The sequence below is a fragment of the Lithobates pipiens genome, unplaced genomic scaffold, assembly GCF_037356315.1.
Source record: "Lithobates pipiens isolate NorthernLeopardFrog02 unplaced genomic scaffold, aLitPip1_a1.2 Scaffold_22, whole genome shotgun sequence".
Classification (NCBI taxonomy): domain Eukaryota; kingdom Metazoa; phylum Chordata; class Amphibia; order Anura; family Ranidae; genus Lithobates; species Lithobates pipiens.
Genome location: NW_027507784.1, coordinates 172,378,167 through 172,389,562, shown reverse-complemented (window position 1 = coordinate 172,389,562; position 11,396 = coordinate 172,378,167).

The window sequence follows — 11,396 nt, the reverse complement described above, 5'->3', positions numbered from 1 at the left end:
CCTACTAGCACATTATGTGAAACTTACCTGAAAACTAAGCCCTCTAGCGGTACGCTGTCACTGCTGACAGGGCTTTCTTCTTCACCCAGCCTTCCTTCGGGGTTGGTGGGCTCCTGTCCTGTGATTGGACAAGCCGCAATGACGTCATTCCTGTGCATACGCTGTTCACAGCACAGGGCTCTACAGCAATGGCATGGTATATAAATGATTATTCTGGCCAATGAAATTAACACCCAAGCGCCTGACGCCTATAAATGTACTTTAACGTGTTGCACACTTTTACAAGCGCCAGTCAATTTTTCTGCCAAAATGCTGCTGCCTGGAGGGAAAGGCCTTTAGAGTTTCCAAAATGCCCTCTGTGCATAAGGCTAATAGGTAAAGTGTACCAAATGTAAATGTATTCAAAACAATCCTTTTGCTGATTTCAGGATTCCCCAAAAGCTATTTTCTCTTTCGTTCATTGACGGACACAGCTCCTTTAATTCTTGACCTTAGGATTATCACACCACCTTCAGGAGAGGACTAGGCAGAACATGTAAAAACAGCAAGACTGCACAGCACCGCCCAAGGGGCAGTCCCTCTAGCTATATCCCCTTACCCTGCTTCATGCAGCTCAGTTTTTTTCTGCCTAGTGTAGAAGGACCTGGCTCCCTGAGGGGACCATTGGTTCTGGGAATTTTTTCTGCAATTTTGATCATGTGATCTACTATCAACAGCCGGGCTGGGTGACAGGCTGGATAATATAAATCCTAAACTCCCCAGCCTGACCATCGAGCGTGAGCAGACCTTAGCTATGCTCTGGGTTGGCCACAACATGCCCTTTCTGCTCCGGGGCGGCCAGTGAGCTATATGCTCCGGGGCGCGCACATGACAACAGCCACCCCGTACTGCTCGGGTGATGGGTCTGTGGTGGAATGCGTCCAGCAATCCCGACAGGAGGGGTAAGTACAGCTCTCCCTGTCTCGGCAGGTTAGAGCAGCTGGGCATTCCCTAGGAGGTCTCTCACGCTCCCTTTTCCTCTCTCCCTATCCCGCTTTCCCTCCTCCCCCTGCTGGGGCCGCTGTGTGACGGCATGAGGTGCGGTGTATGTACCTGGCAGGGGGCTGCGCTGGCTGTTGGGGTCGTTTTTTTTTCTTCACTGCCCTTTTTTCCTTCGCTGTGAGGTGCTTGGGCTATTTTACATGAGAGGCCGCCGCTTGGGCCGTGGCCATTTTCCTGTAGTCTTATGCAGTGTATGTGCTGTAATTTTCCAAAAGGTTTGGTGGCCTTTTTTTGTTTTTGCTAGGACGGCCAATGGCCATGTTCTTGTAGCCTCAGCGCGGTTTACCTCTAGTGCTGGTGTCTGTGTACCTCAGGACAGCGCAGTTTTTACTCTGGGCACTTTGTGACTGACGCAGGGCAGAGCGGTCAGTGGCAGAACACTGTCAGGGTGGTGAGTCCTGCGGGGGGGGGGGGGGTCCCTCAGTCCGCGAGCAGCTAGGAGGGTCGGATTTGTGTACCTTGCCTTAAGTCCCTAAGTTGTGGCAGGCTAGTGTGAGGGTCAGTATGGCATCTGAAGCTGGTGCTTCTTCCCCAGACATCCCTGCTATTGCAACAAGCTCACCTGCTAAAAATGCGGTGCCTATGGACGCTTTGTCGGCGGTCCTGGAGACCTTTGTTGCCAGGGTGCAAGTGGCGTGCGGGCGCAAGGGGGGTAAAAAATGCACCCTGCCCCCCCCCCCCCACACTGTAGAAGAGAAAAGAACTTTTGGAGGGATTGGGAAATCAACAATGGCTTTTTTTTTTATATATATTTTTGTGGACGTTACTTCTACCTAATTTCTATTTAAAGTGGTTGTAAACCCTTACAAACCACTTTGACCTACAGGTAAGCCTAGATTAAGGCTTACCTGTAGGTCCAAGAAATATCTCCTAAACCTATATGGTTTAGGAGATATTTGCCTGAAAACAGGCACCGCTGTCTACGGCGCATGCGCCGTAGACAGCGGTGCGCAGGCGCACTGAGCGCGGCATTCTCAACGATGGAGCTGCCGCGCGTGTCGGCTCCCGTGCGCATGCGCGGGAGTGACATCATCGCGGCTTCGCCTAATGACAGCGGCGGAGCTGCGAGACCCCACCAAGAAGATGGATGCGGCGGACTACAGGGGACAGCGGCGACTTCGCTGGCTCCTGTGTCAGGTAAGTGACGCATAATGGACTACTGTGCGATGCATAGTAGTCCATTATGCTTTGCCTTTGCAGGGAATGAAAGAGGAAGTAAACTCATCAGGGTTTACTTCCTCTTTAACATATTAGTAAAATTTGTATATGGCACTGGGGATGCGTATTTTTGAGTGCTGTAGGGTATAGTCCATCACGTATGGTATAGTGAGCGGTTGTATATGCATTCTAACCACTTCCCACCCCTAGGATGTCATATGACATCCTTGGGTTGAAGTGGTGACATCTGACTCATGCCTTCAGCTACAAGCATCGTTCAGATATCTGTTTTCAGCTGGCGATTCCCTCTATCTTAATACCACCCTAGCGACTATTTGGCCTCTGGATTGCTTTTACAGGCAGCGGGAGGAGACGTTGTCACCCCCCCACCCTGCAATGCCTTTACGGGCGTTCCCATGCAATTTGAGAAGTTGGACGGTCCCCAGCCATCTCTATGACCCTGGGAGGCCCGCAGGAGCGGCGCAATTCCGAGGCCGTCATATGACGTCCACCCAGGATGGGAGATCCCATCTGTGGCCGTCATTTGAAAATGGCCCGGTATTGAAGTGGTTAAATCCTCTGCCCATCGCCCAGAACTGCATGTCTGGGGCATCGGACAATAAGAATTGCTCATGCCTGATGCCAAGAGAGACAATATTTAAAAAAAAATGTTTTGTTATAAGATTTTGCAAATAATTTTTTTTCTCCTTTACTGATGTGCTTTGATAGGCTGCACTAATGGGGTGGCAATGAGGTTGGAACTGATGGGCAGCAATAGGCAGCACTGAGGTGCCACTAATGGGAACTGGCAGGTGGCACTGATGGGCAGCATTGGCAGGTGGCACTAACTGGCAATGGCAGGTGGCACTAACTAGCAATGGGTGGCACTGATTGGCATTGGCAGATGGCACTGACAGGTGGCACTAACTGGCAGGTGGCACTGGCAGATGGCATTGGCACTAACTGGCACTGGCAGGTGGCACTGATTGGCAAGTGGCACTGACAGATAGCATTGGCAGGTGGCACTAACTGGCATTAGGTGGCACTAACTGGCATTGGCAGGTGGCACTGGATGGCACTAGCAGGTTTCACAGCCGATAGTGTAACTGTGAAACTGAATGCTCCCTGCAGTGCTGCACTGTGTGAAACTGTATGGAGAGAGAGGAGCTGACACATTCAGCGTGATGTCAGAGGTGGGCGGAACCCGGCAGCTATCCAGCCAATGATTGGGCTGCTTAAGAGAGGGGAGGGGCCACATACAGGTATCGCCCTACCCAGATCCCATCGGCTGGTAATGGAAAGCTGGGTCCCGCCCACCCCGACATTCAGCCTCAATTTTGACAGCTCCTCTCTACACAGTTTCACACACTGCGGCGCTGCTCTGACAACAGTGTGTGGAGAAGGGAGGAGGATGTCAGAGGCTGCTGAGCTACTCTCTTCCTGCTCCATCCCGACTACCAGACAGTGCTCTGTGTCTGGAGGCACCAGACACAGAGCAACAGAGGCACCTGTCGGTGACAAAAACCCAGGCGCTAGGGCACAATTTCTAGTCGCAACGGCGACTGGGATTTGTCGAGCCCTGTAATATATATATAAAATATACACACACTATATTTATTTATATACGTTCACTTTATTGCTAAAATTACTCTGAAATTCAAGACGTAGATGGGGTGTAGTAAGATGTCCGCATGGGTGTTCTATCAGATTACGGCTCCCCATCAGATCATGAACTGTTTGGAACACATAGTGCTGTGGAAGGCATGTTGGAGCGCATGCGCAGTAGGTATTTCTCTATGTATTTCTTTACGTTCACCGACTGACAGCTCCTCTTAGACCATTGGTTGTTACGCCACCTTCAGGCGAGGACTAGGCATAACATGTTAACATGTAATAAAACTAGAACTTCTAGTTCCGCCCAAGGGGCGGTCCCTTAGGTAACAACCCCACAGCCTCAGTTTTTTTCTGCCTAGTGAAGAAGAAGGACGTAGGAACCCTGCGGGCCCATCGGTCTGTGGATTTTTCAGCAGAAGCTTTGCTTTTTGCGCAAGATTAAAGATCCTGTGATCTGCTATCAACAGCCGGCTGGGTGACAGGCTGGATACTCTTATCCTTGTAGTCTCCCCATCGAGCGTGTGCAGACCAAAGCTCCGCGCTGGGTCAGCCACGACATGCCTTAGCATATGACCAGGCTACTGATGTCTGTGTCAGTGTGCCGGGCCAGCAGCCACTCCGTACTGATTGGAGAGTGGGTCTGTGATGGAATGTCTTCCAGCTCTTCAGGACTGGTAAGTACAGCTCTCCCTGCCTTGTTGGGGCTGAGCAGCTGGGCATTCCCTGGGAGGTCGATTCGGGGGTCCCTCACCTCCCTCTCTTCTCTCCCTGTCCCTATCTTCCCTCCCCCCTTCCCTGTGGGGGATGCTGCATGGGCTGCTGAGCAGTGTGTGTGCCATAAACAGGGGCTCTTCCAGGGGCTCTCACCTGAGGGGGGCTGCGCTGGCTGGCTGTGCCCTGGATCTATGTAGGTCTCTCCATGGAGGTGTCTGGAGGCTGTGTCTGTTGATCGCTGCAGCGCTGTTTCACCACCATTTCTCTGCTTGTTTTTCACTGTCCCTTATGGTATACAGTGCTCGGTGGCCATTGTTGGTGTGACCAAGGAGCAGCTTGCTCTGTAGTCATTTTCCTGTAGTTCGGCTGCCATTTTCCTTGTAATTATGTCCTTTATACTGGATGCTCGGCGGCCATTTTCTTGAAGCCTGAACAAGTTTTTGGTCAGTTTCAGCACCATTCAAAGCAGTTGGACGGCGCAGAACCAGGCAATTGCAACCGGTTCAACTGCAGACAGTGCAGTGCCTCTGGACACAGAGTCGGCGGTCTTTAATTCCTTCATTGCCAAGATGGAGGCGGTGCGTGGGCGCAAAGGTGGTAAAAAACTGCCCCTGCCCCCTTGTCCTCCTGGGAGAGCTCTGACGCAGACTCGGGCCCTGCTGAGGCAGGTGACCCCTATTCTGTCATTTCAGATGACGCTGACCAGGACCGATCGGACCGGGTCTGTGCGCGCTTGTTGGAGCACATATCACAGCTGTGCTTGATACCCTGAAAATTCAGGAGCCAGCAGATCCCTCTGCTGATGTAGCGGTCCCCTTTGGGTCCCATAAGCCAGCCCGCTCACCTAAGGTGTTCCCGTATCTGACTTATTTCAGTAAGTTCATTTACAAGAAATGGGGTAGACCGCAATGGACCTTTTTCCGTCCCCAAATACATGGCGGTGCGTTACCCCTTTGAGGAGAGCCTTCTCAAAAAGTGGTCGGCTCCTCCGGTCGTGGACCTCCCAGTATCTAGGTTAAACAAAGTAACCACGATCCCGGTAGAGGGGACTCCTGTCTTTAAGGACCCCACGGACAGGAAGGAAGAGGCAGTGGCTCGTTCCTTGTTTATGGTTGTGGGGTCAACAATGCGACCAGTACTGGCATCTGCACTTGTGTCGCATACACTCACTGAGTGGGCAAAACTTTTACACCGTGAATTGGGAGAGCAACAGGCCTCTCCTGTCTGCGTGGAACTAGCAGACCAATTAGTGCAAGGCCTTAAGTACATTTGTGACGCAGCCCTGGACACTCTCCCTCCGTTGTCCAGGGCTTCGGTGGTGCTGAGGCGCTGATTTGGCTAAAATGCTGGTCTGCTGACCAGGCATCTAAGAAAGCCCTTGAGATCTTCCCTTCCTTGGCAATGGCTCTTTGGAGCCTCATTGAATGACATTCTAAAAAAATGCCACAGGTGGTAAGAGTACACTACTCCCACAGGCCAGGAAGGCTAAGGAGCCACGTCATAGGCAAGGGCCCTCATTTTCCGCTCACAAACGGCTTTTTCGTCCACCTGGAGCTTCGGCCAAGCGTCCCCAGCCCAACAGGACGACCTCTGAAGGACCAAAGCATCCCTGGAACCACAAGCTTGTGAGCAAAAGTGCTACCGCATTAAGGTTTACCCCCGCCCGCAACACGGGTGGGGGGTCGCCTTCGGGAGTTTGCAGCCCGGTGGGCCTCTCGGCTGTCTGACCAATGGGTCTGCGATCTGATTTCCTCAGGCTACAAGATAGAGTTCTTCTCTTGGCCGTAAAACAGATTCTTCCCCTCCAGCATACCCGTACTCCCGGCTCGCTGGGAGGCCCTATTGGGGGCGGTTAGGGACCTGCTGAGACGCTGGGTGATAGTACCTGTTCTGGAATTGGAACGTTTCCAGGCTCAAACCTGTTCGTAGTCCCCAAAAAGGAAGGGGTACATCCAATCTTTGACCTGAAAGCCCTCAATTACTTTGTAAAAGTACAGAGGTTCAGAATGGAATCAGTTTACTCAGTAGTCGCTGCACTCCAACAAGGGGACTCCCTGGCGTCTTTGGACATCCAGGATGCGTACCTACACATACCCGTATGCTTTTGGCATAAGAGGTTTTTGTGATTAGCAGTTGGGGAAGCCCAATACCAGTTTATGGCTGTCCCTTTTGGTTTGCCATTGCCCCCCCCCCCCCCCGAGTCTTTACTAAGGTATTGGCTCCTGTTTTAGCACTGCTGCGACAACGCGGGAACGCGATCGTGGGTTACCTAGACAATCTCCTCCTGAGAGAATCTTCCGCCTCAGAGATAGAGGCGGATGTGGCGATCACCATGCAGACCCTGCAGGAATTTGGTTGGCTGTTGAACCTAAAAAAGTCAGTGATTTTGCCGACTCAGCGTTTGGAGTACCTAGGCTTACTGCTGGACTCCTTGGAAGCGAGAGTGTTTCTCCCTTCTGACAAGCTGCAAACTCTCGGAGCTGCGTTAAAACTGTTTATGAACCGCAGGTGGTCGTCACTACACTTCTGCATGAGAGTCCTAGGGCTCATGGTGGCCTAATTCGAGGCAGTACCGTATGCCCAGTTTCACACCAGAGTCCTGCAGAAGAAGATTTTGACAAAATGGGACAAATCTCCATTGTCCCTGGATCGACAGATTCAGGTGAGCCAATTAATCAGGGATTCCCTGCTCTGGTGGCTGAGGTCCCCGGTACTCTGAAATGGACAGTGATCAATACAGATGCCAGCCTAACTGGCTGGGGTGGAGTAATGGGAGTTCATTCGACCCAGGGCCTCTGGTCGGTGGAGGAATCCAAGTTGCCGATCAATCTGCTCGAACTGAGAGCGATCAGGCTATGCCTCTCCACATGGTCAATAAGACTTTGAGGGCGTCCGATCAGGATCCAGTCAGACAACGCCACGGCGGTAGCATACGTCAATCACCAAGGAGGAACAAGAAGCTTGGCCACCGCACGGGAGGTTGCTCACATCCTTTAGTGGGCAGAGCGACATGTACCGGCCCTATCGGCCATTTACATCCCGGGAGTGGAGATCTGGCAGGCGGACTATCTAAGTCGCCAGATGCTGGACCCAGGAGAATGGGCGTTGCATCCGGAGGTGTTCAGGCTACTGTGCCTGCGATGGGGCACACCAGACGTGGATCTTCTGGCCTCCTGTCTCAATCAGAAGGTGCAGAGATTCATGTCCAGGACAAGAGATCCTTGGGCAGATGCGTCAGACGCTCTGGTGGCTCTGTGGTATCAGTATCAGCTGATCTATGCCTTTCCTCCGCTGAAACTGTTACCACGTCCGCTCCGCAGAGTGTAGGCTGAGGGGGATTCCAGTAGTACTGATTGCCCCATTGTCCCTGGTACGCAGACCTAGTGCGCCTGGTGGCAGACGCCCCTTGGCAACTGCCATTGCGAGAAGACCTTCTGTCTCAAGGTCCGATTCTCCATCCTGCTTTACCATCGCTGGTTTTAACGGCATGGCTATTGAGAGCCAGGTGTTGAGGAACCGGGGTCTTTCAGACTCGGTGATCCCAACTATACTGAGAGCACAGAAATCTTCTTCACAAAAGATATATCATCGTACCTGGAAGGCCTACCTCTTCATGTGTGAGGAGAAAGGATGGTGTCCGCGCTCCTTTTTCTATATCCAGGATCCCGCTGTTTCTACAGCAATTAGTAGAAATTGGCTTTAAGCACCATTAAAGGACAAATATCAGCTTTGGCTGTCTTTTTTCAGTAACCCCCTGGCGTCTCACTCTCTAGTGAGCACTTTTGTTCAAGGGGTCCGACATGTAGTTCCTCCGGTGCATCCACCATTACCCCCGTGGGATCTGAACCTGGTGTTATCGGCGCTTCAAAAACCACCATTTGAAAATATCAGAGAGATCCCTCTATTGACTTTTTCCCAGAACGTGGTCTTTCTAGTGGCCATTAATTCGGCAAGGAGGGTTTCAGAACTGGCGGCCTTATCTTGCAAATTGCCCTATCTGGTTATCCACAAGGATAAGGTGGTGTTGCGTCCGCAACCTTCTTTTCTGCAGAAGGTGGTTTTGGCGTTCCACATCAATGAAGACATTGTGTTACCATCTCTGTGTCCTAAGCCGACACATCCTAAGGAGGTGGCCCTTCAGGCCCTAGACGTGTATTTGTCTGCTACGGCTCCCTTTTGGAAGACTCCTTGTTTGTTTCGGTGGCTGGTCCGAAAAAAGGCATGGCGGTCTCGTTGGCCACCATTTCCAGGTGGATCAGACAGATTGTAGTACAGGCCTACGAGTACAGGCAGTACCTTTAAGTAATGCACTGTTGCATTTGTTACCGCAGTTCTGGTCTGGTTTGGAGGTAGTGCCGCTTAGTTGAGGAGCACCCTGTTTTTTTGTGGGTAAAAAAGTTTTGGTTATTCCCACACACTGTCATTTTTGTGGGTAAAGTTTATACTAGTTCTCACATGCCATTGTGGGTGAAGTTTTATGCTGTTTTACCACCCCTCGTTTTGGCACTGCTTGGGGACATCCTGATGGTCTAAGAGAGGAGCTGTGTCAGTCGGTGAACGTGAGAGAAAATAGGATTTTTTGTACTCACCGTAAAATCCTTTTCTCTGTAGTTCACTGACTGACACAGCACCCACCCCTCCTATTTTTCTCTACGTTATACTGCTTGTTGACGTACTGAAGCTGCAATGCAGGCTGTGGGGTTTTTACCTAAGGGACCGCCCCTTGGGCGGAACTAGAAGTTCTAGTTTTATTATTACAGGTTATGCCTAGTCCTCTCCTGAAGGTGGCGTAACAATCAATGGTTTAAGCTGTGTCAGTCGGTGAACTACAGAGAAAAGGATTTTACGATGAGTACAAAAATTCCTTTTTTTGGTCGCAACATGACTTTCGTTACAAGATCTGATGGGTGGAGGTAATCTGATGTAAACACTGCCAGCTTTATGTTTACCTGGAAAACAGAGATCTTCCCTTTTTTTTTTTAACTCTCTTTGCTTTCCAGAGTAGATATATCTGGGGTCTTTCTTGTAAAAGGAATAAAAGTACTTACAAAAAAAAAAATTAAGTGACAGTGTAAAAATAATGAAAAAATAAATTTTTTTTAGAGCGCCCACATCCCCTCGTACTCGCACGAAGAAGTGACGGCATACGTAGCTTACGCACACATATGTGAACTGCATTCAAACCACACATTTGAGGTATCACTGCAACAGAGCAAGAGCAATAATAACAATGGTTTGACAAAGGTTTGCCCCAATAACACGTAGCCACGCTCTCCTCCTGGAACCTACCTGTATTGGTCTTGGCTCCAGCTTGTCTCCAGTTCCACCCTGCTGGCCAACCACTACACATCTGGACCTCCATCTCCTCGCTCTAGCCTATCAGCTGACTGTTGCATACTACTGCCGCCTTCTGCATCGTGGCTGACCTGCCACCATCCACGGCACCTCTACAGCCAGACCAACATCATCTTTCAGCGGCTCCTACAGCTCGATCCTTGAGACCCAGCCGCAGCCCTGCCAAGCTCTGCAGTTCCTCTCTTAGGAATACATGGTTTTAACTAAAATAAATTCAATGTAAATGACAATATTTACCAATATCCTTGTTTTTATCTGCCAGTAACGCAATGCATTCAGATGGTAGCGCTTCCCACACCTTCTTCACACAGATCATGATGTTTTCCAATCCTCCTTTGGGCTAGCTGCAGCCAGACTCCAAGTGCCTGCCACTATCTCTCCATCACATCGACTCCAATAAAACTTTTTCCAAGAACCATGTGCCAGTCCCTATCTCGCCAACCTCCCTCTACTAGCACCATAATTCACTTCTCTTCCTACATGACATGTTAGGTATCTATTTACTTGGCGTAATATCATCTTTCACATTATACAAATAAATTGGGGTAAATATATATAGATTTTTTTTTTCATTTATTAAAAGTGTTTTTTTCCAAAACAATTCCATTTGAAAAACTGCTGCTTAAATACCGTGTGACATAAATTGCAACGATCGCCATTTTATTTGCTAGGGTCTGTGCTAAAAATATATATAAAATGTTTGGGGGTTCTGAGTACTTTTCTAGCAGAAAAATTATGACTTTTTAAGGTAAGAATGCCAGAATTGGCCAAGTATCAAAGTGGTTAATATTATTGGATTGTATATATATTGCATACTTAGGGGGGCTGATATCTATTTATTTATATTTTGTTGTACTGATTATTTAGGGGGATAATATACTCCAGCCGCCTTGGGCAAAGGGAATCTAGGGGGGGTGAGCTCAGGGAATTTTCAAATTAACATGTACTAAATGCAGTTTAGTTGATGTGCATTGACATGCATTTTTAACACATTGCATGGTATGAAAAAATGAGGAGCCAAAATATTGTATTTTCCCTAACCCGGATCTGTGTGTTGGTAAACTGGGCCTATTGGAAACCGCTTGTATTTCAGCTTGTCATTGAGCAATGAAACCCACTACAGATGGGTTACCCAAGCTGGCTATGTACCAGAGTAGCACAGGTGAGGACCACCAGCTGAAATCTTCCTCACCATTAGTTGCACCTATTCAGCGAGCCCTTTTATACGGCCATCTGCTGGTGGGAGGTGTATGCCAGGTGGACAAATGTACCATGTCTACAAATTACCCCTTAAGGGCCTGTTCACACCATGCCCACAAACATGCGGCTCTGTGCAGTGCGATTTCAGCCCATTTAATTTGAATGGCTAAAATCACAGAACATCAAAGTAGTGCGTGAACTACTTTTTAAAATGCACTGCAACCGAATTGCAAGGTACAAAAGTACCATGTGATCTGGTGTGAGCAAATGCACTGCATCTGTGACCTGCATTTGGAGAGTCCTTAACTTTCTAC